The sequence below is a fragment of the Cherax quadricarinatus genome, chromosome 61, assembly GCF_038502225.1.
Source record: "Cherax quadricarinatus isolate ZL_2023a chromosome 61, ASM3850222v1, whole genome shotgun sequence".
NCBI lineage: Eukaryota > Metazoa > Arthropoda > Malacostraca > Decapoda > Parastacidae > Cherax > Cherax quadricarinatus.
Genome location: NC_091352.1, coordinates 3,911,081 through 3,938,750, shown reverse-complemented (window position 1 = coordinate 3,938,750; position 27,670 = coordinate 3,911,081). Strand labels below are relative to the sequence as shown.

Sequence of the window (27,670 nt, the reverse complement as noted above, 5' to 3'; positions counted from 1 at the left end):
AGCAAGAGGGAGAGGGATGATTAGTAGGTTATGGAGGACAGCGGGACAGTGGGTAATGCAGGGGTAGAGGGTAGCAAGAGATTGAGATAGAAAGGGCTGAGGGGACTGCTAAAGGTATCATCATCAGATTTTGTGGAGTATATCAGTTGTCAAAAAGTCAACGAGAGAGTCCGGATTAAAGGAGGGTCCATCAGCAAAAAGGGAGGGTAAAGAAAGAGTGGAGACAACGTTAGAGGTAAATTCTTCACGCTCGTTGATAGAGTGGGCAGTCCAACAGAATGTGGATAACAGATACTGGAACCTGACAATTCTCACAGAGAAGAACAGGGCGCCTCTCCACGAGATACCCGAGTAAGACGAGTGTGGCCAATGCGAAGACAGGAGAGAGTAGCCTCCCAACCTCAACACTGATGACAAGAAGACGGCCATAACCTACACTCGGTTTAATGGAATGAAGTTTGTTATAGAAACTTCTCAATAAATCTCCTTGGTCAGTATGCTCCCTCCCACCTCATGATGTACCCAAGTATACTAACATGTTGAACTAGCGATGTTCATATCACAGCCGCAGGCGTTTCGATTATAACATTTCTAACAGTCACACAAAATTGAAGAGCTTCAGCATCTCCATTATTTTAACCCAAGAATTGGAGTTACCCTACCCTTCCTCAGATCAAACTTGATTATTCTTTCCCCTCTCCTTAACAGCTAAAGATCCCATAGCTGAGAAACCTTTAATGACATACTTGACATTATACTAATTGCTCTACATTATTCTCTCAGCTCTAGCTGACAGATTACACCTTAATTATGTGGTCTATCATGGGTGATGGAATATAGCAGGGAAGCACAACTTTTCCAACTATGTGGCTATAACATGGCTGATGGGAACAACATATTGCTTATGAATTCTGTTTTTCTAAATATAAAAAGTGCTAGATTGCGAGGATATTCTCAATGACCTTTATCGGTTTAGCGCTTCTTGGATACAAAGGCGTATGATACCATGTGTATTACCTGGAGGGCATTCCAGGGATCAACACTCCCGCGGCCCGGAGCATGACCATGCCTCCTGGTGGATCAGGGCCTGATCAACGAGGCTGTTACTGCTGGCCACACGTAGTCCAACATACGAACCACAGCTCTGCTGATCCGGCACCGACTTTTAGTATCTGTCCAGCTCGCTCATGAAGACAACCAGGGGTCTATTGGTAATTCCCTTTATGGCTGGTGGGAGGCTGTTGAACAGTCTTGGGCCCCAGAAACTTATTGTGTTTTCTCTTAGTATACTAGGCAGGTGAAATTGCCGACCTAGAAAATGTACAGAGAACTTTCACGGCGCGCATAACGGAGATAAAACACCTCAATTACTGGGAGCGCTTGAGGTTCCTAAACCTGTATTCCCTGGAACGCAGGAGGGAGAGATACATGATTATATACACCTGGAAAATCCTAGAGGGACTAGTACCGAACTTGCACACGAAAATCACTCACTACGAAAGCAAAAGACTTGGCAGACGATGCACCATCCCCCCAATGAAAAGCAGGGGTGTCACTAGCACGTTAAGAGACCATACAATAAGTGTCAGGGGCCCGAGACTGTTCAACTGCCTCCCAGCACACATAAGGGGGATTACCAACAGACCCCTGGCAGTCTTCAAGCTGGCACTGGACAAGCACCTAAAGTCAGTTCCTGATCAGCCGGGCTGTGGTTCGTACGTTGGTTTGCGTGCAGCCAGCAGCAACAGCCTGGTTGATCAGGCTCTGATCCACCAGGAGGCCTGGTCACAGACCGGGCCGCGGGGGCGTTGACCCCCGGAACTCTCTCCAGGTAAACTAATGGCGCCCCTACTTTTCACTGGGGGTAAGTTGCACCCCCTGCCAAGTGTTTTGCTTTCGTAGGGAGTGATTTCTGTGTACAGAACAGGGACCAGTCCCTCCAGGATCTTCCAGGTTTACATTATGTTGTATCTCTATCGCCTGCGCTCCAGTGAATACATATCCCAGGACCGAAACTTTTCCAGTAATCATGTCCTAGTGATTGCACTTTTGTCTTCACTGCTCCTCACAAATAATAATAACAGGGTCAGGAGCTAGGGTTCGACCCCCACAAAATGAGAGAGGGGAACTCACACTGATATGCACGTTACTCACACCTGCTGCCATCTTTATAACATGATCTGCTTGCATTATTATTATTATAATCAAAAAGAAGCGCTAAGCCACAAGGACTATACAGCGCTGCAGGGCAGGAAGGAAGCGAGGGCATCAGGTGGCAAAAGGGAGATGGATGAGCAACAGGTTACGGATAACAGCGGGGCAGTGGATGGTGAAAGGGTAAAGGGCAGCAAGAGACTGAACCAGAAAGGGCTGAGGGGAGTGCAAAAAGTATCATCAGAGTTTGTGGAGTAAATCAGTCGTTGTCAAGAAGTCAATGAGAGAGTCAGGATTAAAGGAGGGTCCATCAGCAAGAAGGGAAGGTAAAGAGAGAGTAGGAGAACGAAGACGACGTTGGAGGTAAATTCTGCGTGCTCGCTGATAGAGAGGGCAGTCTAACAGAATGTGGCTAATCGATACTGGAACTTGACACTGCTCACAGAGAGGAACAGGGTGCCTCTCCATGAGATACCCATGAGTAAGACGAGTGTGGCCAATGCGAAGGCGGGAGAGAGTGGTCTCCCAACCTCGGCACTGATGACAAGAAGACGGCCAGTAACCTATGCTCGGTTTAATAGAATGAAGTTTGTTACCGAGCAGAGTTGACCAACGTTGTTGCCAACGGGTGCGAAGGTGGGTAGCTATTGCAGCAAAATAGTCCAGAAATGGAACACCTCGATAGGAAATTGGTAGGTCATATACTGCTGACCGCGCAGCAGTGTCTGCCTGTTCATTGCCCTGTACGTCGACATGACCAGGGACCCAACAAAAAACAATATCTTTATGTTTGGTAGAGATACGGCGTAGCCAAAGTTGGATACGGAGAACTAGGGGATGAGATGTATCAAATTTTCGTATAGCCTGTAGAGCACTAAGGGAGTCTGAGACTACTACAAATGATGACACAGGCATAGATGCGATACGAATAAGTGCTGCAAGAATGGCATACAGTTCAGCAGTAAAAATGCTAGCTGAAGATAGTAAATGCCCTCGTAACTGATGTCCCGCGACATATACAGAGGACGGGAGTTCTCGGCTGTCAAAAGTTAAACGAGCCACATTGCAAGGGTAACGTCTCCGCCCCCGGGCAGGAAGGACATAAGTGTCTACTTTGAGGATTGGGAGATCCTGGAGTTCCAGCTGTTCAAAAATGTCATTGCCACATGACTGGAAATTCTGTTGGACTATGGTATGGGGCAGAATGACAGTACCACTACAAGAATTGAGAGAAAGATGTTTTTCAATAGTGATAGGAGTAGTATCGATATTCGAAAGGAGAGAAAGATCATGAGCTTGGGTAGCATTCTGGACAGTGACGATGCGCGTACCGCTCTTGAGAGCGTGAAATGAAATATCTCTGCCAACATGACGCAGGAGCGCTTTGGCAATACTATGGTCAGAAAGGTAGGCAGAAGAAGAAGTTGGTCTTAAAGTAAAGAATTTAGTCCATTGTGTGGTCCGAAACTGAGCGTGGAGAGGGAGTGCTTGACGTGTCGGTCGTTTCCGAGTAGAATGGGAAGGTAACGACGGAGCATCATCAGGAGATTGACGTTGGCGTTTAGGAGTAGGACCGGAGTTGGTCCGGCATGAAATGGGTGGGCGATTTGAAAATTGCCGTACCGTAGAGGGAGAAGCCGGAAGCATAGTCAAAGGAGAGCGGAGTTCAGACAAATCGAAGGAGTCAGTCGAAGCCCCGGTACCTGAAGCGGGTGAGGAAACAGCACCAGCAAGAGGTACAGGGGCATCAGGAGTGTCCGAAGAGTGGTCTAAACACAAGGCAGGGTCAGAATGGGGTGCGGTATCAAGAAGGGGCCCGGGGGTAGTGGTTTCATGGACTAGGGCTGCCATGGTTAGGTTACTCCTTTGCTTTTTGTTTTTAAGAAAAAAAAAGAAAGAAGAAAAGAAAATAAAAACAAAAAAAAGAATAAAAAAAGGGGGGAGCGGGGAGGAATAGTTCCCAGGAGGAATGAAAGGGCCGGAAATCTCCCTCCGCGCCCAAGAGGACTCGACACCGCTAGTAGCGCAGATGCAGCATGGAACCCGTGCCATACCCTACCCTTCATGCCAGTAAACCAGCAATCCGGGATAGCAACCTCACATCTGCCGAGCTACCTCGGTGGACAAAAGAGAGGGCGGCCGGATATCCGCCACAAAGCATACCTCCTTCAGCCACCACCCCCGGAATCCGAAAGGTGGCTTCCAGAGATACACCCGTCGCCCAAAAGACACCCAAAGCTACTCCGGGATACCGGAGAGGGATCGGGACATCCCTAGGCAATCCAGATTCCACGGCAAACTACGCCACCGCCAAGAAACCTCAACGGAATGGGATCGACCCCGGTGTCCTTTCCCCTACCTAGGAACTAGCGCGCCTGTGGGAGAAATCACGAAGGCTAAAAAGAGGAAGGGCAAAAGGGAGGGGTGAGGAGGAGGAGGAGGAATGGAAAAAGGGGAGGATGGGATAGGGGAGGGGAGAATGGGGGGTAATTAGGTTCGGTCTGAGGAAGAAGACCGACAGGGCTAATTCCTCAGACCAAGAGCCTCTTCACCACGCCAAGGAGCCCCCCTTGAAGAGGATCTGCTTGCAGTTTATTTACGAAGGGAGGGTTGGGGCCGCTGGCAGATAAATGCAGGAGCTGCCCACTGGTCCTGCCTCCCTGCTCCAAACAAACCTTTTCTTTTATGACTGTTTTATGCCACAGGTTGTTGCGTAGTACATACAATGTATGCGCAGGCGCCATGTTATGCATATTATAAGAATATAAATATTGACGAGCACTGCAGACCTCCTGAACCATGCTGGGCAGGTCTTAGCCCACCTCATGGTAAACGAAAATTCGCGACGCTCTAACCCACTGGACCATACAATCCTTGTATGGTATCTGATTGTATGGTCCGGTGGGTTAGTGTCGTTAATTTTCGCTCACTACGAGGTGGGCTAAAACAACACGGGTTCGATCCCCTGGCTAGTCGCAGTGTTGTTACTGATTATATATATATATATATATATATATATATATATATATATATATATATATATATATATATATATATATATATATATATATATATATATATATATATCTTTATTTTACTACAAGTACATGTACAGGGTATACAGTCCTAGCTGATAACAATGACATACTACTATATAGAAAGTCCCTTGTTATGCTCCGCATTTCGGGCAAATTAGGTCAGTGTCCCAGGATGCGACCCACACCAGTCGACTAACACCCAGGTACCCATTTTACTGATGGGGAACATAGACAACAGGTGGAAAGAAACACGTCTAATGTTTCTACTCTGGCTGGGAATCGAACCAAGGCCCTCGCCGTGTGAAGCGAGAGCGTTAACCACCAACCTCCTCCAGTTATAGTCATGAAGCGCTAAACCCGTAGGGCTCAATTTGCACCTAGAGAATGGGAGGAGATATGGTTCACTCCGTGGAAGGAAACGGTTGCTCCAGTCTCTCGGATCAAGAGTCTTTCAAAAGTATGAAGGCACTAGCTGCCTCCCTCCGAGGGGTATCTGGTAAGTTGTACACTCCAGTCATACCTTCTTTCTCATGGCATCTTCCGAGAAAATTTGGGATCAGGGATCGCAATCTATCTTAGCACGAAAGATCTCTGATGCACGAGATTAACTGTCCTTCTCTAGGTTAGAGCAGACCTGCGCCTCATAAACGAGATCTTGATGTATCAAGCGTTAATACAACCTTCCTACTGTTGTTATTCATACCACTATTACCTTTCTTGCCAACACTTGTGCACTGTTCTCTTCGTTTCACATTTCTGCTAGGCGGAAGTTTTCGTATCCGGTATGATTAAACACGTTTTTTGTTGTCACTAGGGCCTTTGCTTTCCCTACTGATGTGTGCCTAGAAATCACAGAACGGGTGGGATTCGAACCCCTTGGCAGGCGAGTCGGAAAACTCGCATGCCAGTGCGCTAACCACTGGACCAGTGGTTAGCGCACTAGGACGTGATTGCAATTTTATTATTACGATTTCGTTAGTAATACATGCCCAGGCACTCTGTAACCTCGCCGTGATCCCTCCATCAACTCTGATTAACTCCCGTTTAACCAGCCTCTGAAAATAATAATACTGTGATCGTCTAAGCCAGAGTGGCAGTAGTCAGGAACAATGGCAGTCTGTCAGTGTTTCTCTTAACGATGTTAGTGACGTGGTCGCCTCAATGCCTAGTGACGTCACCTCTCCATGGCAGTTAGTTCTGCTGATCTTGTTGCTTATAACTTACTCTTTTTACTCGTAGCAACGTTTTTCTTGTCTATATTCCTAAAGAGATGAAGGGACTTGTTATTTTGTTTGTAATAATAATAATCTTTATTTCAACATGTACAAGGTATACAGACCATAGCTGACATCAATGACATACTACTATATAGAAAGCCGCTTGTTATACTAAGCATTTCGGGCAAATTAGGTTAATTTTGTCCCAGGATGCGATCCACACCAGTCCACTAACACCCATTTTACTTATGGGTGAACATGGACAGCAGGTGTCTTAAAGGAAACATCCTAATGTTTCCAGCCGTACCGGGGATCGACTCCCGGGCCTCAGTATGTGAGCTGAGTGCGCCAGCGATCGAGCAACGCGACATTTATGCATCTGCAAGTTAGCTAAGGGTTATTATTGACTTGCATGAATGGATATGGATTAAGAGTGGACATAACAGGAGGCCTGGTCACAGACCGGGCCGCGGGGGCGTTGATCCCCGGAACTCTCTCCAGGTAAACTCCAGGTAAATAACATACGAGTGACACTGTGTGAGAAAAGAACGCAGTAAGGCCTTATATAGCAAGTCTTCAGAGTTAGGATATATGAAGAGGTATGTGTATATTTCAAGTGTAAACTTAAGCTAATCTCTAATGGTTATAATCATAACTATTTTTTTTTTAAGAGTTGGAGGGGTAAACCAGCGAAAGGCCTCGGTCAGATAACCAAAAGCTCCATTATTAGTATTATAATCATGGGGGAGCGCTAAACCCATAGCATTATACAGCGCCTGTGGGGGAGATGGAAGGTATTCAGATTCATTTCAGGGAACCGGAGCACAGATTCAATTCCCTAGATCAAGAGCCCCTCACCAGCGTCAAGGAACCTCCCTTGAGGGGCCAAAAGCTCAAACAGTGGGTCTACCTACCTGGAGGGTCATCATAAGACTAAGACCCGCGTCAGGAAACACTTGTCCTGCTTCCTCACCAACCTTACCTGACCTCACAGTATAAAGTATAAGTTTACCCTCATTACTAAGTTAGGTATTAAAGTATTCTAGTGATGGGAACTTAGTTACACGCAGCCTTAATGACGCTGGTGTAGTCGATAGGTTTTAAACCTAAATAAACAATTAGCTTGCACTTCTTTGACCATACTAATAATCAATTTAAGTGATTATATGACTGAAGGAGCGCTAAACACGCAGGGGGTCATTCAGTGCCTAGGGAATGGAAGGTAATCAGGTGTGAAGCCTGGTTAAGGACTGGGCCGCGAGGGGGGGGGGAGTTGACCCCCAAGAACACCCCTCAGGTAGAGGAGAATAGTTCTGATTCCATCTTCATTGAAAGCTTATAATTACTGCAATTCAAACTAAGCGCTAAACTTAAAAGGGTCATATCCTTGACATGTAATCCAACAGAATCACTCTTAAGAGTCCTGACGTCTTCCATTTATCTTTTACGACAGTGAATTTGCTCGTATTGCTCGTGGAGAAATATCTTTGTTTCCTGCTCTTGCAGTCAGATATGTCTGGTTAACCAGGCTGTTACTGCCAGCGACCCGCTGCAGCACATATCCATCACAGTCTGGTTGATCTGCCACAGTCTTGAATATTTGTATGTTCTTCACTCTTAAGACGACTACATGGATCATTAACCACAAAGAATGAATCAGTGTGTTATATTACTATCTGGAGCCTGTCTATGTCCTCCCCAGGATGCGACCAACTACACTCGACCAACTCCCATGTACCTACGTACAGCTGCGTCAACAGGAAACATTCCCAATGTTTCCAGCTGCGCCGGAATCAAACCAATGATAATCTACACATGGAAAATTCTAGCGGGGTTGGTCCTAAACCCGCACACTAAAATAACTTCTTATGAACACAAGTGGCTTCGCAGACGGTGCAGGATACCTCCGGGGAAAAATAGGGTAGCGATGAGTAACCGAGGGAGAAGTCAATAAGTGTTAAGGGACCACGACTCTTCAACACCTTCCCTTCACACGTAAAAGACCATCACCAACAAACCCCTAGTTGTCCTCAAGATGGAATTCAACAAATTCTTCAAAACTTCCTGATCAGCTAGGTTGTGGTACACATGTTGGACTCTGAGCAGCAGGCAGCAACAGGTGGATCGATGAAGCCTGCAATCAGGAGGCCTGGTCTGGGACCGGGCCTCGGAGGCAGTGACCTCCAAGCAGGACTACAGGTGAGGTAGAGGTACGTCTACCTGGAGGGCATTCCGGGGATCAACGTCCCCGCGGCCCGGTCCACGACCAGGCCTCCCGGTGGATCAGGGTCTGATCAACGAGGCTGTTACTGCTGAAGGCGCTACCACTTGAACCACATTCCAATTATTATTATTATAATCAAAAAGAAGCGCTAAGCCACAAGGGCTATACAGCGCGAACCACATTCCAAGTTAATAAGACATGTCTTGTGTCCTCAGAGGCAATGTGACTAATTTCTATTGGTAACTATGGCCATTGATTCAGTCTTTATATATAATAATGATGATTTCTGCAGAGTTCGTCTTAGTTACCCAAGGTATAACACCTGTGACTTGTGTTAAGTCCTGACACAGGTTTTAAGATGTTCTTAATAAACGTTTTATCACGTTTGATCATAACTTGTCAGCCGATTTATCCATGAAATCAATCAATAAGCTTTTATTCTCGTGTCTGCGAGTGTGTTTGCAAGGGTCCGGGATGTTATTGTTTGTGTGATGGTGTTTGTAAACAAGTGTGAGGCTGTGTAGGGTGGGGTGGGGGGGTTAGCGAGGATGTTTTATCAGCTGTTGGAGTACGTGTTTTAGAAGATTGTCTGCGTGTGCGCGCGTGCACAGGCTCACTCATTATAATGAAGGGTTGGCACTAATCCGTACACCGCATGGTAATTAATTAGGCTTGTCCCAGGGGCTCAGCCTCCTCCCTTCCCTCGGGAAGGGTCGCTGATTTACAAGCATAACAGTATTTTAGACCATGTTATTGATACTACTGCTGGTATAAATTTATACTGTTTCCAGATTCCTGTAGTTTATAAACAACCTTTTTATTAATGTATGCTGACATGACAGTTCAATGACTCTCCGAACTGCATCATCCCCAACCCCCTCCTTCAGAGAGCAGGCACTGTACTTCCCACCTCCAGGACTCGAAGTACACCTAACCAGTTTCCCAGAATCCTTTCATGAATGCTACCTTGTTCAACACTCCAAAAGCACATCGTGTTGAAAACCACTTGTTTCCACTCTTAACACGCTCACACACGCCTGTTGAATGTCCAAGCCGCTAGCCTTCAAAACCTTTTGCATATATACATATAACGAAACATAATCTCTCAGTCCACAGCAGGATTCGACCCTGCACACACTATCAAAGTACACAATACTTTAGCCACTCAGCTAGATGTGGGATCTGGCTGAGCGACGAAAGTACTGTGTACTTCGATACAGAGTGTGCAGGTTCGAATCCTGCTGTGAACTGAGAGATATTGTTTGTTAAAAGTTCGCCCGTTTGCGAATTGGTTTATATATCTATATATATATATATATATATATATATATATATATATATATATATATATATATATATATATATATATATAGATATATATTAGTATACATGGAGCATAAGAGTGAAAACAGACAATAAATGTGTACGTTGGTGCAAAAAAATGGTAAATAAAATAAAAATGGGGATTTATATATTTATTTAAAGACATTGCTTTAGAGTCAAAGCATCAATCAGAATGTTTATATTCGTGGGGAAACACCGGGGAAGGGGACAGGAGGAAGTCAGGGTTGATCCAGTGAAGAGAAGGGTAGCTCCATTCCTCAAATCTAGAGTCCTTCACTGCCATCAAGCACACCTCTCTTTAAGGGTACGAGGATGAGAAAAAACACAGTGTAAGGCATAAGGAAACATGGGACTGGCTTTCCCAGTGTAAATAAGAGGCATGGGGCTGGCTTTCCCAGTGTAAATAAGAGGCATGGGGCTGGCTTTCCCAGTGTAAATACGAGGCATGGGGCTGGCTTTCCCAGTGTAAATAAGAGGCATGGGGTTGGCTTTCCCAATGTAAATAAGAGGCACAGGGGCTGGGTTTTCCAGTGTAAATCAAAGAGGCATGGGGCTGCCTTTCCCAATGTAAATAAAAAAGGCATGGGAGCTGGATTCCTCAAAATATAAGATATAAGGAAGCAAGCCTGGGGCTGGCTTTCTCAGGTTATTTAAGCGTGAGAATAAAGAGTATAGCATTAAGTCTCATACCCGCTAATTGCTGTGCCCATTGGCCCTTGTGGGCACGTTTAAAATGAACCGGTGTATTTGTAATGTGATACCCCACAAGTCAGTGTGTAAGAAAACCAGCCTTGTAGTCACGTATATGGTGAGGATTACAGTCCTGGGTAGTATAACATGTCTTGGCCCTTCCAAAAGGTGCCTTGATGCTAAAGGGGTTCTTGATTTTCTTGATTTAAGGAAATGGAGTATCAAACGATCTGCAGGCTGTGTGTGTGTGTGTGTCTGTACGAGTCTACCTGGAATGTGTTGAGGATTAATTAACGCCCCCGCGCCCCGGTCCCAGACCAGGCTTCCCTGTAGCTGGCCTGATCAACCAGCCGGTGGTGCTAACCACACAGTCCAACGTATGCACCACACCCCGACTAGAGTGGTGTGGGTGTGTACTGGTATGAGTGCTGAGGTTAACGCTTGTGGTTCACACCTACTGCTTACTTGCTGAGCCACGATCTTTGGGACACTTCTACCATCTTTACCTGGAGGTTATTCCGGGGATCAACGCCCCCGCGGCCCGGTCCATGACCAGGCCTCCCGATGGATCAGGGCCTGATCAACTAGGCTGTTACTGCTGGCCGCACGCAGTCCGACGTACGAGCCACAGCCCGGCTGATCCGCCACTGACTTTAGGTATCTGTCCAGCTCTCTCTTGAAGGCAGCCAGGGGTTTATTGGCAATTCCCCTAATGCTTGATGGGAGGCTGTTGAACAGTTTTGGGCCCCGGACACTTACGGTGTTTTCTCTTAGTGTACCAATGGCGCCCCTACTTTTTATTGGCGGCATTTTGCATCGCCTGCCCAGTCTTTTACTTTCGTAGGGAGTGATTTCTGTGTGCAGATTTGGGACCATTCCTTCCAAGATTTTCCAAGTGTAGATTATGATATATCTCTCCCTCCTGCGTTCCAACGAGTACAAGTCAAGTGCTTCCAAGCGTTCCCAGTAGTTAAGGTGCTTGACAGAACTTATACGTGCAGTAAAGGATCTCTGTACACTCTCTAGATCTGCGATTTCACCTCCTTTGTATGGAGATGTTAATGTACAGCAGTATTCCAGCCTAGAGAGAACAAGTGATTTGAAAAGGATCATCATGGGCTTGGCGTCTTATTTCCAACTGTCAGAGAGAGAGAGAGAGAGAGAGAGAGAGAGAGAGAGAGAGAGAGAGAGAGAGAGAGAGAGAGAGAGAGAGAGAGAGAGAGGATGGGAAGAGTAAGCTAAAAAGCTGGGGGGGGGGAGGGTGAACGAGGCGAGAAAGTGAGGGAGTGAACGAGGCGAAGCGATGAAGCGAGCGAGGGAGTAAGCGAGGCGAGACGAGGATGAGTGTAAGGAGTGATGGTGTAACACTTAACATTAACTAGCACGTCTGGAGACGTCTTCAAAATCCTGGCAAAAGGTCATAACAGTGAGGAATAATCAGACCGTACACTAGACGTGTTTTTTGGTAGCCTTTAGCAGCAGAGGAATGATGACAGTGTAATGGTGACTCCTGGTGACACGGGAATGAAAGGATGGTAGTCTTGGGGAAGCGTTAAACCCGTAGGCCTAGCTGCTGTGTAAACAATAAAACGAACGCCTCGCGAATGGAAGATGGTCCAGTCTAGGGTAGGATATTCTTTTATCGGGGATAGTACTGGGAGAATGAGGGAAGTGGATGGGATGGAGAGTGAATTGGTTAAGCAGCAGAATTTCAGATGCTGGAGGATACCCAGATACCCCAGTACACTGCTGGTAAGTTGTCGATACCCTGGTACCTCGGTACTGGAGGAACGTGTGTGAAGAATCTGCAAGGACCACAACACATGTAGACTGGCTTCAGATCACAGGTCTGTATCATTCTTCCACCAGCGATGAGACAGTGCAACATTATTCACTGACAACAGTGAATCACACAACAGTAAGTCACTGACAGCAGCGACATTCATTGGAACAGTAAGTCACACAACAGTGACATTCACCAACACAGTAGTCACACAACAGGGACGTGTATACAGGAAATAGGAGACCATATCTTTGTAGACACGTTCCTGGGGCGGCGCTGAACCCTTAAGAGTCATACAGCTCCTGGGGAATGGGAGGCAGGCAATCATGTCTAATAAAAAGAAAGGGGAGGGCAGTCCCGACGCTTTGGATCAAGAGCCAGCCAGCAGCTACAAGACAGGTGTCAGCCTGTGCGAGACCCAGGGTTGTAAAACTACTCAATAACACTGTAATTTTATTTGCATCTTCGAGTAAACACAAAATATATTATTTTAACATTATCAGGAAGCACTAAATACGCACGGGTCACACAACACCTGGGAAATGGATAGTAATCCAGTTCGATCATATGAAGAGGCCAGTTCCAATTCCTTGCATCAAGAGCCCCTCACCATCAGGGAAAAACAAACCATTTCTTTAAAACTTAAACACATTTCTTGATCCTAATTAATCAAGTGGTTTGAGTTCATTTAAGTGGGAACATCTTTTTTTTCACCAGTCTCTGTCCTCAGTAACCAAGAACCTTTACCATTGATCTTAATATATTTTAGTAACTTAAACATACCCATCTGACTTATCTGATCCTCTTTTCTATGCATTTGGTCTTTTAGTGCCCCATTATTTCAGCTTGTCCATTCTGGAAAAGGAGAACCGGAAGCCTTGAGTAATGCTGGTAGTAGCTGAAGGTGGTGGTGATGCTAGCCACTCTAGTTTGGGGGTGGTAAGCGGTAGCTGTGGGGGGGAAATGACCCCCAGCTACAAGTGGTGGTAACGGTGACAACGTGTTGGCAGAATGCTGGCCGGCCTACAAGCAGCAGATTAAGGGCACTTATTAAAGACAGCAGTCATGTTGGCAGGCGATGTGACAGTCGACGAGAGGCAGGTGTAGCGGTAGTGAAAAATGACAGCGGGGTGGTATGGCGACGGTGATGGCAGTGAAGGATGGCAGCGTGATGGTAGGGCAACAGCGGTGGCAGCGAAGGATGGCGGCGTGATGGTAGGGCAACGGTGGTGGCAGTGAAGGATGGCACCGTGATGGCAGGACGACGGTGGTGGCAGGAAGGTCACTCACTCAAGGAGGTTGTGATGGAGGGGCAGCACATCACATCCAAGTTGAGTGAGTGACCCGACTGTCTAACACACACACCACCACCTTCATCACCCCCAGGAACACCCTCTGGCTTCATCCTCTGGTGTATCTTATCTACAACACCGTCTTCATCCTCAACAACACCGTGTCTTCATCTTCTGCAAGTTTATCTTCACCCTCGCCAGCAGTCTATCTTCATCCTCAGCAACACCATCTTCATTATTATCAGTAACACAAGTCTCACTATCTTCATTATTATCAGTAACACAAGTCTATCTTTATGATCATCATTATCAAGATCTGCAACACTTCATCATCCGCAGCATCCTTCATCCTAGAGTGTAGGAACCCACCGCCATCCTCGCTGCTGCTTATCCTTCTACCATCATCTTGCTCCTCGTCTTCGCTGACATTTTCAATCATCTTTATCACTAACATAACAATATTTATTTGTGCCAGCACCGCAATATAAATATACTTAATTTCTAGTTTATATGCCATAAATAGTCTTGGAAAAATAATACTACATCACAATTATAAATCTTATATGCTCAACCCTCACATAAAACGAACCTGGCGATAAATAACTTTCCTAACACGACCAGCAATAAGAATGATGCACACCCCAGGAACTTTTTTTTAATTGGGGAAAATCCGCAGTGTAAGCTACTGTACTGATACGATAATTATATTTTGGGAAACCCTAGTGTGCGGCTACCCCTATTCGATATGATCATTACATTATGGGGACAAAAATTAGCGGAGTTTGTTACCACGGTGTGTGTGTGTGTGTGTGTGTGTGTGTGTGTGTGTGTGTGTGTGTGTGTGTGTGTGTGTGTGTAGGGAAAGTAGTGAAGAACTCCATGACCCTCTGGGCACTACCATGGGGCTTCCTCCCTCTGGTAACACTATACTGGCAAGTTTGGTACTCCTGGAATGTTTTCTTAGCCCACAACTGGCCACAAGCCTCTCAACACGCCATACCACAACTACACATGAATATAAGTTTACTTTGAAGTTACACAAATGCATAGCACCAGACACTATAGAAGAAATAACAAGATGGATTTAAATCATTTTGAATAACTGCAGAGATATCTAGATTAGTCATAAAATGTTACTTTTGTGATATATACCGTATCCACAAGGAGGTAAGCTTTATTTAGGTTAAATTCTGATAATTTTACATCTACAAATTTATAATTTTGTTGTGTTAAGCACCTTAATTTTATAGGTATATATTAGTGGAAGTTACAACTTAAACCAACAGTCAGAGTCTATAACTAGTGGTTCTGCAACCTGAAATACAGATTATATATGCACTGTAAACACATCTTTTATTCGCTTACCTAAACAAGAAAAAAGAACTAAAAACTAAACTTCGCCAAGAATATAAAGGCGGGAAAAGCAATGTTTACACTATCATGGCGGGTATCATGGCGCACAACGACCACTCTCTCCTCGGCGCCAGGATACGTGCCGAGCTGCGCCCAGGGAAGTATTTACCTAAGTGATAACACTTTCCACTTACTAATCCATTAAAACAACTCTTCCACACACATCATCATCCCAACGGAAAAGAAAGACTGAATTTCGTTTATGCACCTGCAGGAAGACCTCAGAGCCGCAGCCTCAACCAAAATTTTGCCGCGCTTTTCTGGCAAGTGAAAAGCGGAGGCGGGAGAATAGTGCTCTGTGACGTCATATCCGGTGTGTGTTGGAGAGGGAAGGGGGCAATGCTGAAGCATGATGGAGAGTTTGCTGCTCCTGGTTATATTTAGTGCTAATTTCTTTTCAGCCAAAGCCTCACTTCATACAAACTGGGTGGCGGCTGCCACAACCCCAGACCACTACGATGCCAACACCTTAGAAGGGAACGCCCTTTTTTTTCCTCTTCATTTCGTGGACTGAACACTTGCTTTGTGTCAACGCTCTGGGAAGCTACACTGACAGCCACTGTCAACCACTACTATACAATGCATCACCCAAAACCATAACCTAAATTAACCGCACAGCTTTATAATAACTACAATATATCACAGCAACAACACACCCATCACAGTTAATAACCATCGTGTGGACTATCATGCTATCTTCAACGCTGAAAAATTAAAATTACTCATAACTGGCAAACTTTATCAGATATGATACGCTCCTTCGACATAATTATACAACTTCAATCCTAAATTTTATAAGTTAAAGTCCTCTCCAACGATGCCAGTAATTAAGATATTTCTTAACTGCTTCCGATACGTGACATCAACTGACCGCCGCCACTTTCCCTTACTAAATTCTTTCTGCAGATGTCCTTCCTTCAACACCTCTTCCATCTCTCCCCCTCTGATAATTAGGAAAGACAATAAACTAAACAGAGCTAGTGCTTTTATAATAATAATAATAATAATAATAATAATAATAATAATAAATGATGATAATAAAGCCTAAAGTTAGGCAAATTTTGGGACTGCCAATTATAGTTTACACTATAAAAATAACTTAGCAACCTAACTTTTATAAAGGTCAAACCACCTGTTGAAGGTAAACTATGAAAAAGTAACTCACCTCAAAGACATCTTTAAAGTAAACCATGTCAAAAATAATCATCCCAGGGACACTACTGTTAAGGTAAACTATTTCAAAAATAATTCAAATAATTCAAATAACCTCCAGGTAACAGAGACACCACCTTAAACCACAGTAGGATGGGCCAGTAGGCCTTCTGCAGTGCTCCTTCTTTCTTATGTTCTTAAATAATTCATCCCTGGGATTAGTTACTTAATATAAGAATCATACCAAAACTAAATCGTACATGCCACATAATCTCTGAAGAAGATCATCCGAAGGTGTACATTTATCGTAGCAGTAAGCATATAGGTGAAGTTTACAACGAGAAAATGCTTTATCAAATACATAGTAACTTCAGAAGTGTACTATGCATACTTACAATAAAGCAAACATCAATAACCTTACAATAATAAAGCAAACAACGTCAGTGACGTTGCTTGCAATAAAGCAACGTCAATATTCATACAATAGCAACGAGGAGAGACAACGAACCAGTGTAAACAACGACGAGGGCAAATGTCAAACACACTGTATATAAACTGAGGATTGTATCTCTCTCGATGTGTATGCAATGAGAACGGTAATGTATACACACCAAGGGGTGTATGTCTCGGTATATACACACTTCCGAATTTATTTTTTTATCTTTATATTAAGAATTAAAGGTATTTTCTGAGTGGCCCAGGGTCACTCTGGAAACCCATCACAGGTGGCATGCAGCCTAACAGGCCTAATAAATCATCCCCCAACAGACAACGGAAGACAGCTGACAACAACAGAGGGATGCATCTGAAACAATAATAACGGGAGACTGATAAAATAGCCCATGAGTGAACAGAATTGTTCTTAATATAAATTATTATTATTATATCCACAGGAAGCGCTAAAGCCGTATCACAGCGTCTGGGGGAATTATTATAATCATGGGGAGCGCTAAACCCGTAGGATTATAGAGCGCACGTGGGGGGATGGAAGGTATTCAGGCTCAATTCAGGGAACCGGAGAACAGATCCAATTCCCTAGATCAAGAGCCCCTCACCAGCGTCAAGGAACCTTCCTTAAGGGAATCTGGGGGGAATACGAGGAAATCGGGTTTAATCCAAGGAAGGGTACCTGCAATTCGTGGCATAGAGTCCTCTAGCAGCATGGAGCCTCCCCTGAAATGGAGGGTGAAGAGGAGCCTCCCCTGAAACGGGGGTGAAGAGGAGCCTCCCCTGAAACGGAGGGTGAAGAGCCTCCCCTGAAACGGGGGTGAAGAGGAGCCTCCCCTGAAACGGAGGGTGAAAAGGAGCCTCCCCTGAGACGGAGGGTGAAGAGGAGCCTCCCCTGAAACGGGGGGTGAAGAGGAGCCTCCCCTGAAACGGGGGGTGAAGAGGAGCCTCCCCTGAAACGGAGGGTGAAGAGCCTCCCCTGAAACGGAGGGTGAAGAGGAGCCTCCCCTGAAACGGGGGGTGAAGAGGAGCCTCCCTTGAAACGGGTGAAGAGGAGCCTCCCCTGAAACCGGAGGTGCAGAGAAGCCTCCCCTGAAGCAGAGGGTGCAGTGAAGCCTCCTCTGAAGCAGGGGTGAAGTGGGGCCTCCCTGAAGCAGAGGGTGCGGTGGAGCCTCACTGAAGCAAGGGGTGAAGAGGATCTTCCCTGAAGCAACGGGTGAAGAGAAGCCTCCCTGAAACAGGGTGTACAGTGGAGCCTCCCTGAAATGGGGTGCGGTAGAGCCTCCCTGAAATAGGTGCAGTGAAGCCTCCCTGAAAAGGGGTGCAGTGGAGCCTCCCTTAAACAGGGATGCAGTGGACCCCTCCCTTAAACAGGGATGCAGTGGAGCCTCCCTGAAACAGGGATGCAGTGGAGCCTCCCTTAAACAGGGATGCAGTGGACGCTCCCTTAAACAGGGATGCAGTGGAGCCTCCCTTAAACAGGGATGCAGTGGACGCTCCCTTAAACAGGGATGCAGTGGACCCTCCCTTAAACAGGGATGCAGTGGACCCTCCCCTAAACAGGGATGCAGTGGAGCCTCCCTTAAACAGGGATGCAGTGGAGCCTCCCTTAAACAGGGATGCAGTGGAGCCTCCCTTAAACAGGGATGCAGTGGAGCCTCCCTGAAACAGGGGGTGGAGAGGAGCCTCCCTAAAGCAAGGGGTGAAGAGGAGCCATGCTGCGTGTTTACATCATGACGTCACGTGAGCTAGTGTTGGGTGTCCTGGTGTTAGTCATGCAGGCTGTGTGTATCTCTGTGTACTCCTTAAGAGGATGCCTTCAAACTTGCGAAGGACTCTTGATCCACTGAATTAGATCTATCCTACCCTTGGATCAAGTCGATTATCTTTCACTCCTCAGACGCCGTATAACCCTGATGTAATAACAGTATGTGTCGTCTAGCCATAACCCTAATGTACAGAGAGAATTACACAGTACCATGTATGTAAATTACCTAGGATAACTAATAAAAGTCAAATTATTTCCACTGCGTGTGGCTCATACTTAGGTGATCCTGTTGCCCTGCATCACAGATCAAGAGGACAGCTACTGCATCCCTCTGTTGCCCTGCATCCCAGATCAAGAGGAAAGAACTGCATCCCTATTATATATGTGCAAGAAAGGTATAAAATACCGACAATATGAAGGTTAAGACATGTGCAACATCTGGATGGCGAAACGTCTATAATAAAGATATCCAGATGTTGCACATGTGTCTTAACTTTCACATCCCTATTATATATGAGGCTATACTGGCGAGCCATTATAAAGGTGAAACCAGCAAAAGATAAAATACCTACAGCTACCGTCCACTCTACCGTACATGATCGACGGAGAACTTAGGACAAAGTTCCTCGTACTGCTACACTCAAATGACTGGTTTCGATGGTTTACCTGTGACTTACCTGTAACTGGTTATGAGGGCTTTACCACCCTCGCAGCCCAGCCTGGGGCCACAAATAAAATTCAAATTTAAACATTTAAATATCCTGTCGAAAATTTTAAGTGTCAGTTTTGTTACACTACCTTAGACGCGCTAGGACGAGAGAATGACAGCACGGCTATGAACTAGTAGCAAAACCAAGAAACCGAAGATAATATAAGATAAGATAAAAGTAAGAAGTGTAAGTGAGGGTGGCCAGACAGTGGTGATGGGTGGTGACAAGAGAACACTGACGCCACGACAATGGTTGTTACACAATGATATAGTAATACTCTGGTCTCCCTTCATCCCTCACCTACCATCACACATCACAACCAGTCTCACTCAAAGTACTTTTAACCAATAAAAAAAATAAGCTATACTGTTTGACTGCGTTGGGTAAACCTAGGTTCACTCGTCACATCAGTGCATGCCTCTATATCGTGCTTAATGCAACCATTGTAAAACGAAAAATAGATAAAACTAGAAATATACATGTATTAACTTGGATAACAAAGAGAAGCTAAATTTGATTTTTTAGTGTAACTTGCCTTATCCTATGATCTGCTGTTTTTAAATCAACAGAACTAAGCGCTAAATCCACAAGGGTTATACATTATTGGTAAGCACTAAACCCGTAGGGAACAACAGCACCTGACCACTAGAGTATAATCACTGCCAAGACTCTTCGCAATGAAATATAAGATAAATACTGTGCTAGTTATACATAATTTTTATTAAACAAATAAGTATGTGCTGTACAAGCATCCTTAACTGAAATATCAATTCACATTGAATATAAAAAACGCAAATGTACTAAATAAAAATAATATCCAAAGATTCGCCCAATTAATATAAACTAACCTAGTTTTGTATACAACTTATATGTCACTTATTAATTCTGCACCAAACTCGCATGACAAACCTCGCTAAAAGTGACACATTTTTTCCTAAACTTGCATCACTTTTCTTTGAAAAGTACACAATATTTTACCTTGGGGCGAATTTTCATATGAACCCAAACCTGGGAAAGTAAATGACTTGATGCATATGATATACATGCATATATTATTTGTACAAGGTAGGCTGCTGGCCACCAGTTGCTTCACTCTGCTCTGTGACAGCTTTAGCCAGTTTCTCAGTAATAATAATAATAATTATTATTATACCTTAACGGCTGAGCGGCTCAACAAGAATACAACCACTACCACTAAAACAAGAAAATGTCAGATGATGCTACTGTATATGGGAGTAGCACTACAGGAGAGCAGGACAAGTCAGTAACACTACAGCGTATGAGGGAAGTGCAAGTCAACTCCGCGTAACTGAAGTTTATCCGTTAACGATGAAGTTATCCTTGCAGTGTGTTGGAGAATGCATGTTTCTGGGTGAAAGAGAGTGTATAAACACCACCACCACACTACCCACCGCTAGCTACACTTCCAAGATGAAGGAAATCACACCACCGGCGTACGAGTCAACTTGATGAATACCGAATGACATTAGCGGCGGTGGCTGGGGTATATATGGGCGAGCCCGGAGTGAAGGAGAGCAGCAGGTCAGGCCACCAACACCATCCCAACCAGACTCCACCACCACCACCAGCACCACCACTACTACCACCAGCACCACCACCAACGCCTGTCAGCTAGACGCCGCCTCCACCCCTATGCTACCACTGCTCGCATCACTCCGCTTTTTTACTAACTATACCACCCCGGTGCCATCTCTTCCTCTACCACCATGTGCCAATAGACAGCTTAGTTACAGATACACCCTAATGGAAGATTAAAGAGAAAGGAGTGGAAAGATAAGGTGATAAATGAGAGTTAGTGTGCGATCTCTGGCAGGTGGTAACAGCAGCCTGAGGCAAGTGTGGCGCCATCACTGTTAGCGAGATCTGGTTTTCGCGTCTTTTAACACACACCAGTTAATAATTTAACAAAGAGATGTGCCACTGGCTGTCTTGGTCGGGCGATAGCAGAGTTTTTTCTTTGTGTTGTTCCCGAGTAATGCGGAATCTGTGAGAGATGCACGTGAAAATTAAAGGGAATCTTAGCCGGGCGGGTTGTAAATAGCAACCATACCCAGCTGATTAACAAGGGCAGGTCTGGCGGACGCAAGCCACAAGCTTCCTACTCACTGGTTTCCACACTATCAGACTACCCAACCTATCACTCTACCGCTTCCAATATTTCAAACTACCATGCCCTGACTATCAAACTACCACGCCCAAGCTATCAAATTACCACACTACTGCGTCCAACCTCTCAAACTACCACACCGAAACTATCAGTCTACCAAATTACCACACCCAATTCTATAGCTATAACCACACACACACACACACACACACACACACACACACACACACACACACACACACACACACACACACCAGGAGCTGTGACTCAACCCTTGCAACCACATATAGGTGAGTACACACACAGTAACAGTGTTGAAGAACAAATACCCTGAGGCTCCGCTGCTTGGAATGTATAAACACACAAACAGACGGTGTAATCAGCAGCATAAGAGGGGAGAGTGTGAGGCAGTGAGGGGAGGGTGTGAGGCAGTGAGGACAGGAGAGGTGAAGGCAGGAGAGGTGAGGGGAGAGAGGGGGGAACGGTGAGTAGAAAGGAGATATAGGGAGGACGAAGAGAGAGAGGGAGAAAGAAAAGTGAGGGGGAAGAAAAAGGCAAACGGAGAAAGGGGAGTGAAGGAGTGGCTGGCAAGTGAGGGTAGGATTGTGCCGGATGGTTAGCTGAGGGGATAGGAGGGAAAGGATAGGGGGTAGGAGGAGGAGGAGGAGGAGGCAAGGGAGAGGGGAAGGAATGCCACGGAGTCCCGCGGGACCCCAGGCGCCTTCCCTCCTCCCCTCGTTTCCCCTTCCCCCTCCCCCTCGTCCCCTACCCTAGGTACTAACCACCTCCTAGCCCGTGGCACCCATCTATCCTTAAGTTCACGTCGGCCCTTGTCCTTTTATGATGCAACCCCCCCCCCCCCAACCACTGTCACCCCTACCCCTTAACTACCACCACCAATACCACCATTCCTACCAGTACCAGAGACAACGCTACGCCACCCATCCACTAATCTCTGATTCACAACTAATCACTGCACTAATTCCGTGTTTGTTTTCCTAAGCGTAAACGTTACTAAGTTAGGTAGGTATGAAGCCTATCGACTGCACGTAGGTCGTCAGGCCTGCAGTAAACCTGGTCGCCAACATCAGATAATTTTCATCCTTAAAACAGAGATACGAGGAAATTCGGTTTATATATCAGTGAGGCATACATGTCTCTCAGTTGATGTTATACACTGTATACGTGGGAGTAACAGAGATACATGTCTCTCAGTCTGTTATACACCGTATACGTGGGAGTAACAGAGATACATGTTTCTCAGTCTGTTATACACCGTATACGTGGGAGTAACAGACATACATGTCTCTCAGTGTATGTTATACACTGTTACCTGGAGGTTACCTGGAGGTTATTTCGGGGATCAACGCCCCCGCGGCCCGGCCCACGACGAGGCCTCCCGATGGATCAGGGCCTGATCAACTAGGCTGTTACTGCTGGCCGCACGCAGTCCAACGTACGTGGGAGTAACAGAGATACATGTCTCTCAGTGTATGTTATACACTATACGTGGGAGTAACAGAGATACATGTCTCTCAGTGTATGTTATACACCGTATACGTGGGAGTAACAGAGATACATGTCTCTCAGCGTATATACTGTATACGTGGGGGTAACAGAGAAACATGTCTCTCAGTGTATGTTATACACCGTATACGTCGGAGAAAGAGAACCTTCACATCCAGGTTGTACTTCGTACGTTGAATTGCGTGCGACCAGCAGTAACAGCCTGGTTGATCAGGTCCTGATCCACCTGGAAGTCTGGTGGAGGACCGGGACGCGGTTGTCAGTGAAGGTAACCGTGATCCCACAGTAGATTCCAGCAGCGGCCCCATGACCTCAGTGGGCACAAAGTATCGAGAGCATCTGGAGGTTATTCCGGGGATCAACGCGACCGGGCCGCAGGGGCGTTGATCCCCGGAATAACCCCCAATGGAAATAAGTCACTCTGTCTGACTTTTTTGGGTTATCCTAGGTTCTCTACACATGCTGCTATGTATGATAATTCTATGTAACTGTATTTGTGTATACCTGAATAAACTTACTTACTTACTTACTTACTTACTTACTGACAACCGCGTCCCGGTCCTCCACCAGACTTCCAGGTGGATCAGGACCTGATCAACCAGGCTGTTACTGCTGGTCGCACGCAATCCAACGTACGAGTACAACCTGGATATAACCAAAAAAAAAAAGCTGGAGGCATGACTGTTGTCAACGCTCACATACTGAGTGTCCGTGGTTCGATCCCCGGCACTGGTGGAGGTTACCTGGAGGTTATTCCGGGGATCAACGCCCCCGCGGCCCGGTCCATGACCAGGCCTCCCGATGGATCAGGGCCTGATCAACTAGGCTGTTACTGCTGGCCGCACGCAGTTTAACGTACGAGCCACAGCCCGGCGGATCCGGCATTGACTTTAGGTATCTGTCCAGCTCTCTCTTGAAGGCAGCCAGGGGTTTATTGGCAATTCCCCTAATGCTTGATGGGAGGCTGTTGAACAGTTTTGGGCCCCGGACACTTATGGTGTTTTCTCTTAGTGTACCAATGGCGCCCCTACTTTTTATTGGGGGCATTTTGCATCGCCTGCCCAGTCTTTTACTTTCGTAGGGAGTGATTTGTGTGTGCAGATTTGGGACCATTCCTTCCAAGATTTTCCAAGTGTAGATTATGATATATCTCTTCCTCCTGCGTTCCAACGAGTACAAGTCAAGTGCTTCTAAGCGTTCCCAGTAGTTAAGGTGCTTGACAGAACTTATACGTGCAGTAAAGGATCTCTGTACACTCTCTAGATCTGCGATTTCACCTGCTTTGAATGGAGATGTTAATGTACAGCAGTATTCCAGCCTAGAGAGAACAAGTGATTTGAAAAGGATCATAATGGGCTTGGCATCTCTCGTTTTGAAAGTTCTCATTATCCATCCTATCATTTTCTTTGCACTTGTGATCGTGGCACTGTTGTGATCCTTGAAAGTGAGATCCTCAGACATTACTACTCCCAGGTCCCTTACATTATTTTTCCGCTCTATTGTATGGCCGGAGTCAGTAGTATACTCTGTTCTAGTTATTATCTCCTCCAGTTTTCCATAACGGAGTAGTTGGAATTTGTCCTCATTGAACATCATATTGTTTACCGTTGCCCACTGGAAAACTTTGTTTATATCTTCTTGGAGGTTAACCGCATCCTCAGCAGATGACAGCCTCATGCAGATCCTAGTATCATCTGCAAAGGATGATACGGTGCTGTGGTGTATATCTCTGTTTATGTCTGATATGAGGATAAGGAATAAGATGGGGGCGAGTACTGTGCCTTGTGGAACAGAGCTCTTCACTATGGCAGCCTCCGATTTAACTCTGTTGACCACTACTCTTTGTGTTCGATTTGTTAGGAAGTTGAAGATCCATCTCCCCACTTTCCCAGTTATTCCTTTAGCACGTATTTTATGGGCTATTACGCCATGATCGCATTTGTCAAATGCTTTTGCAAAGTCTGTGTATATTACATCTGCATTCTGATTTTCTTCCAGTACATCCAAGGCCATGTCATAGTGATCCAGTAGTTGTGAGAGGCAGGAGCGACCTGCCCTGAACCCATGTTGCCCTGGATTATGCAGATTTTGGGAATCCAGGTGATTTGCAATCCTGCTTCTTAGCACTCTTTCAAAGATTTTTATGATGTGTGACGTCAGAGCTATTGGTCTATAGTTCTTAGCTAATGCTTTGCTGCCACCTTTATGGAGTGGGGCTATATCCGTTGTTTTAAGTGACTGTGGAATTTCACCCATGTCCAAGCTCCTCCTCCATAGTGTACTTAGGGCACGCGAGAGGGGTTTCTTGCAGTTCTTAATGAAAACAGAGTTCCACGAGTCTGGGCCCGGGGCTGAGTGCATAGGCATGTTGTCAATGGCTTTTTCGAAATCTATCGGAGTTAGGGTAATGTCGGAAATCTGGCATACATTTATGGAGTTTTGAGGCTCATTCATGAAGAAATCATTTGGGTTGTCGATCCTCAGACCGATTAGTGGTTCACTAAACACAGAGTCGTACTGGGATTTCAATATTTCACTCATTTCCTTGTTGTCATCTGTGTAAGTCCCATCCTGTCTGAGTAAGGGCCCGATACTAGATGTGGTATTTGCCTTGTTTTTGGCATATGAAAAGAAATATTTTGAATTTCTTTCAATTTCACTAATAGCTTTAAGCTCCTCCTGCCTCTCCTGGTTCCTGTAAGAGTCATTTAGCTTAAGTTCGATAGTTTCCACTTCTCTGGTCAGCGCCTCCTTTCGTGTATCAGATATTCTAGCACTCCTGAGGAGCTCAGTGACTCTTCGTCGTCTTCTGTAGAGGGAGCATCGTTTTCTCTCCAGTTTACTCCTGCTCTTCTTCTTTCTTAGGGGAATATGCCTAGAACATGCTTCGGCTACCAGGAAGTTGATCCTTTCAAGGCACTGGTTTGGATCCATGTCATTTAAGACATCTTCCCAACATGTTTCATTTAGGACATGGTTTACCTGGTCCCAGTTGATGTTGTTGTTGAAATTGTATTTTGTGAAGACACCTTCACAGGTACATGCATTCTGCTGTTCAGGACCCCTATACATGTATGTCTGGACTTCGATTAGATTGTGATCGGAATTAGTTGTTTTTGATATTCTTATGTCTCTTATCAGGTCCTCATTATTTGTGAAGATAAGGTCAAGTGTGTTTTCTAGTCTTGTTGGCTCCACTATCTGCTGGCTTAAGGTGTCTTTTTCGCAGAGACTTAGTAGCTCATGTGTGTGTGACCTTTCATCTGCACTGCCTCCGGGGATTGTTTCAGCTATAACATTACTTGCTACATTCTTCCATTTTGTATGCCTTAGGTTGAAATCACCAAGCAGTAAGATGTTTGGGGATAGAGCTGGAAGGTTTTCCAAACAGTAATCGATTTTCAGTAGCTGTTCCTTGAACTGTTGTGAGGTTGCATCTGGTGGCTTGTATACAACCACAATGACTAGGTTTTGGTTCTCGATCTTTATTGATAGAACTTCAACTACCTCATTTGTGGTGTTCAGCAACTCCGTGCAGATAAGGGACTCTTTGACATACAGGCCAACCCCCCCTTGTTGCCTGTTTTTTCTGTCGCATCTAAAAAGGTTGTAACCACTTATCCATATTTCACTGTCAAAGTGATCTTTTGTGTGAGTCTCTGTGAAGGCTGCAAACATTGCATTAGACTCCACTAGAAGTCCACTGATAAAAGGTATTTTGTTGGTGGATGGCTTAAGGCCCTGTATATTAGCAAATATGAACGAGGTTGTATTCTGTGTTTGTTGGGGGGATTTTGTTATTGGCATCAGTAGTTGGGCAAGTATAATCTCTTGTCAAGCACCTAAACACTGAGAGCACTTGAAATCCATATAACTATGTACTCCTTAGAGCATAGGCGAGAAAGATACATCATAATCTATAGCTGAAGGATTCTGGAGGGATTTGTCTCAAATGTTGGGTGGCACCAATAGCCTGATCGATCATTCCAGGAGGCCTGATCTGGGACCGGGTCCCGGAGGCGGTGATCTCCGGAAGCGACTACAGGTAACCTACATCTCTTAAAGGATAGGCTTTATATATTCTATAAAGGTATGTTTCCTTAAATGTATATGCACTGAGAGCAGCATGTATATACAGAGGTATATACTTCAGTGTATATATATATATATATATATATATATATATATATATATATATATATATATATATATATATATATATATACATATATATATATGATGCAGAACAACCACTGTGAAGAGGGAACTTCAAAGTGATTTCGTGATTTCTCACATTATCAAGAAACTAAAAATAAAGGATCAGGAGAAAGGCATGTAAGGATGAGATTACACCTCGAGGTCAACTTACAACATTTGACCTTTTTATGACTGAGATGATTAAATTATTCTAAAACCACTTGAGTGCATGTGAAATGCAGCCTTAATGACCCTCGTGCAGTTGATAAACTTTAAATCAAACAAAGCAAGCAAGCAAGGTTAAGGGTGGTGATGCAGGTAGCTGAGACAGCTGTCAGTGGTGTCATCAAGCTGTTACTCTGGCCATTTACACACTTAGACAGGCCCGTCAACACTCACTAACAGCCCATAAGGACTTAGTAACATAAGATGACCAAACCATCAACTAGGACGCCTGATCTGGAGCCCGGGGGGGGCGGTGACCCCCAAGAATCCACTGCACGTAAATAAGATCCGACCTCAGGCCGGGCTATAGGTGTAGAAGAATCCTCGAAGCCAGTCACAGGTACGTCACACACAATCATAA

General features: G+C 45.3%; 1 protein-coding gene and 1 long non-coding RNA gene across 2 annotated transcripts in view; both read right to left on the bottom strand.

Moving 5' to 3' along the window:
- Positions 1 to 27,670, bottom strand: part of LOC128699444 (matrix metalloproteinase-25) — a 516,333-nt gene that overhangs the window by 25,300 nt on the left and 463,363 nt on the right. The window lies entirely within an intron of this gene.
- LOC128699455 (uncharacterized) lies at positions 12,891 to 22,191 on the bottom strand. The gene is made up of 2 exons (XR_008408604.2): positions 20,645 to 22,191; positions 12,891 to 14,189 (listed from the first exon to the last, which is right to left on the bottom strand). It is a non-coding gene; the product is annotated as an uncharacterized lncRNA (long non-coding RNA).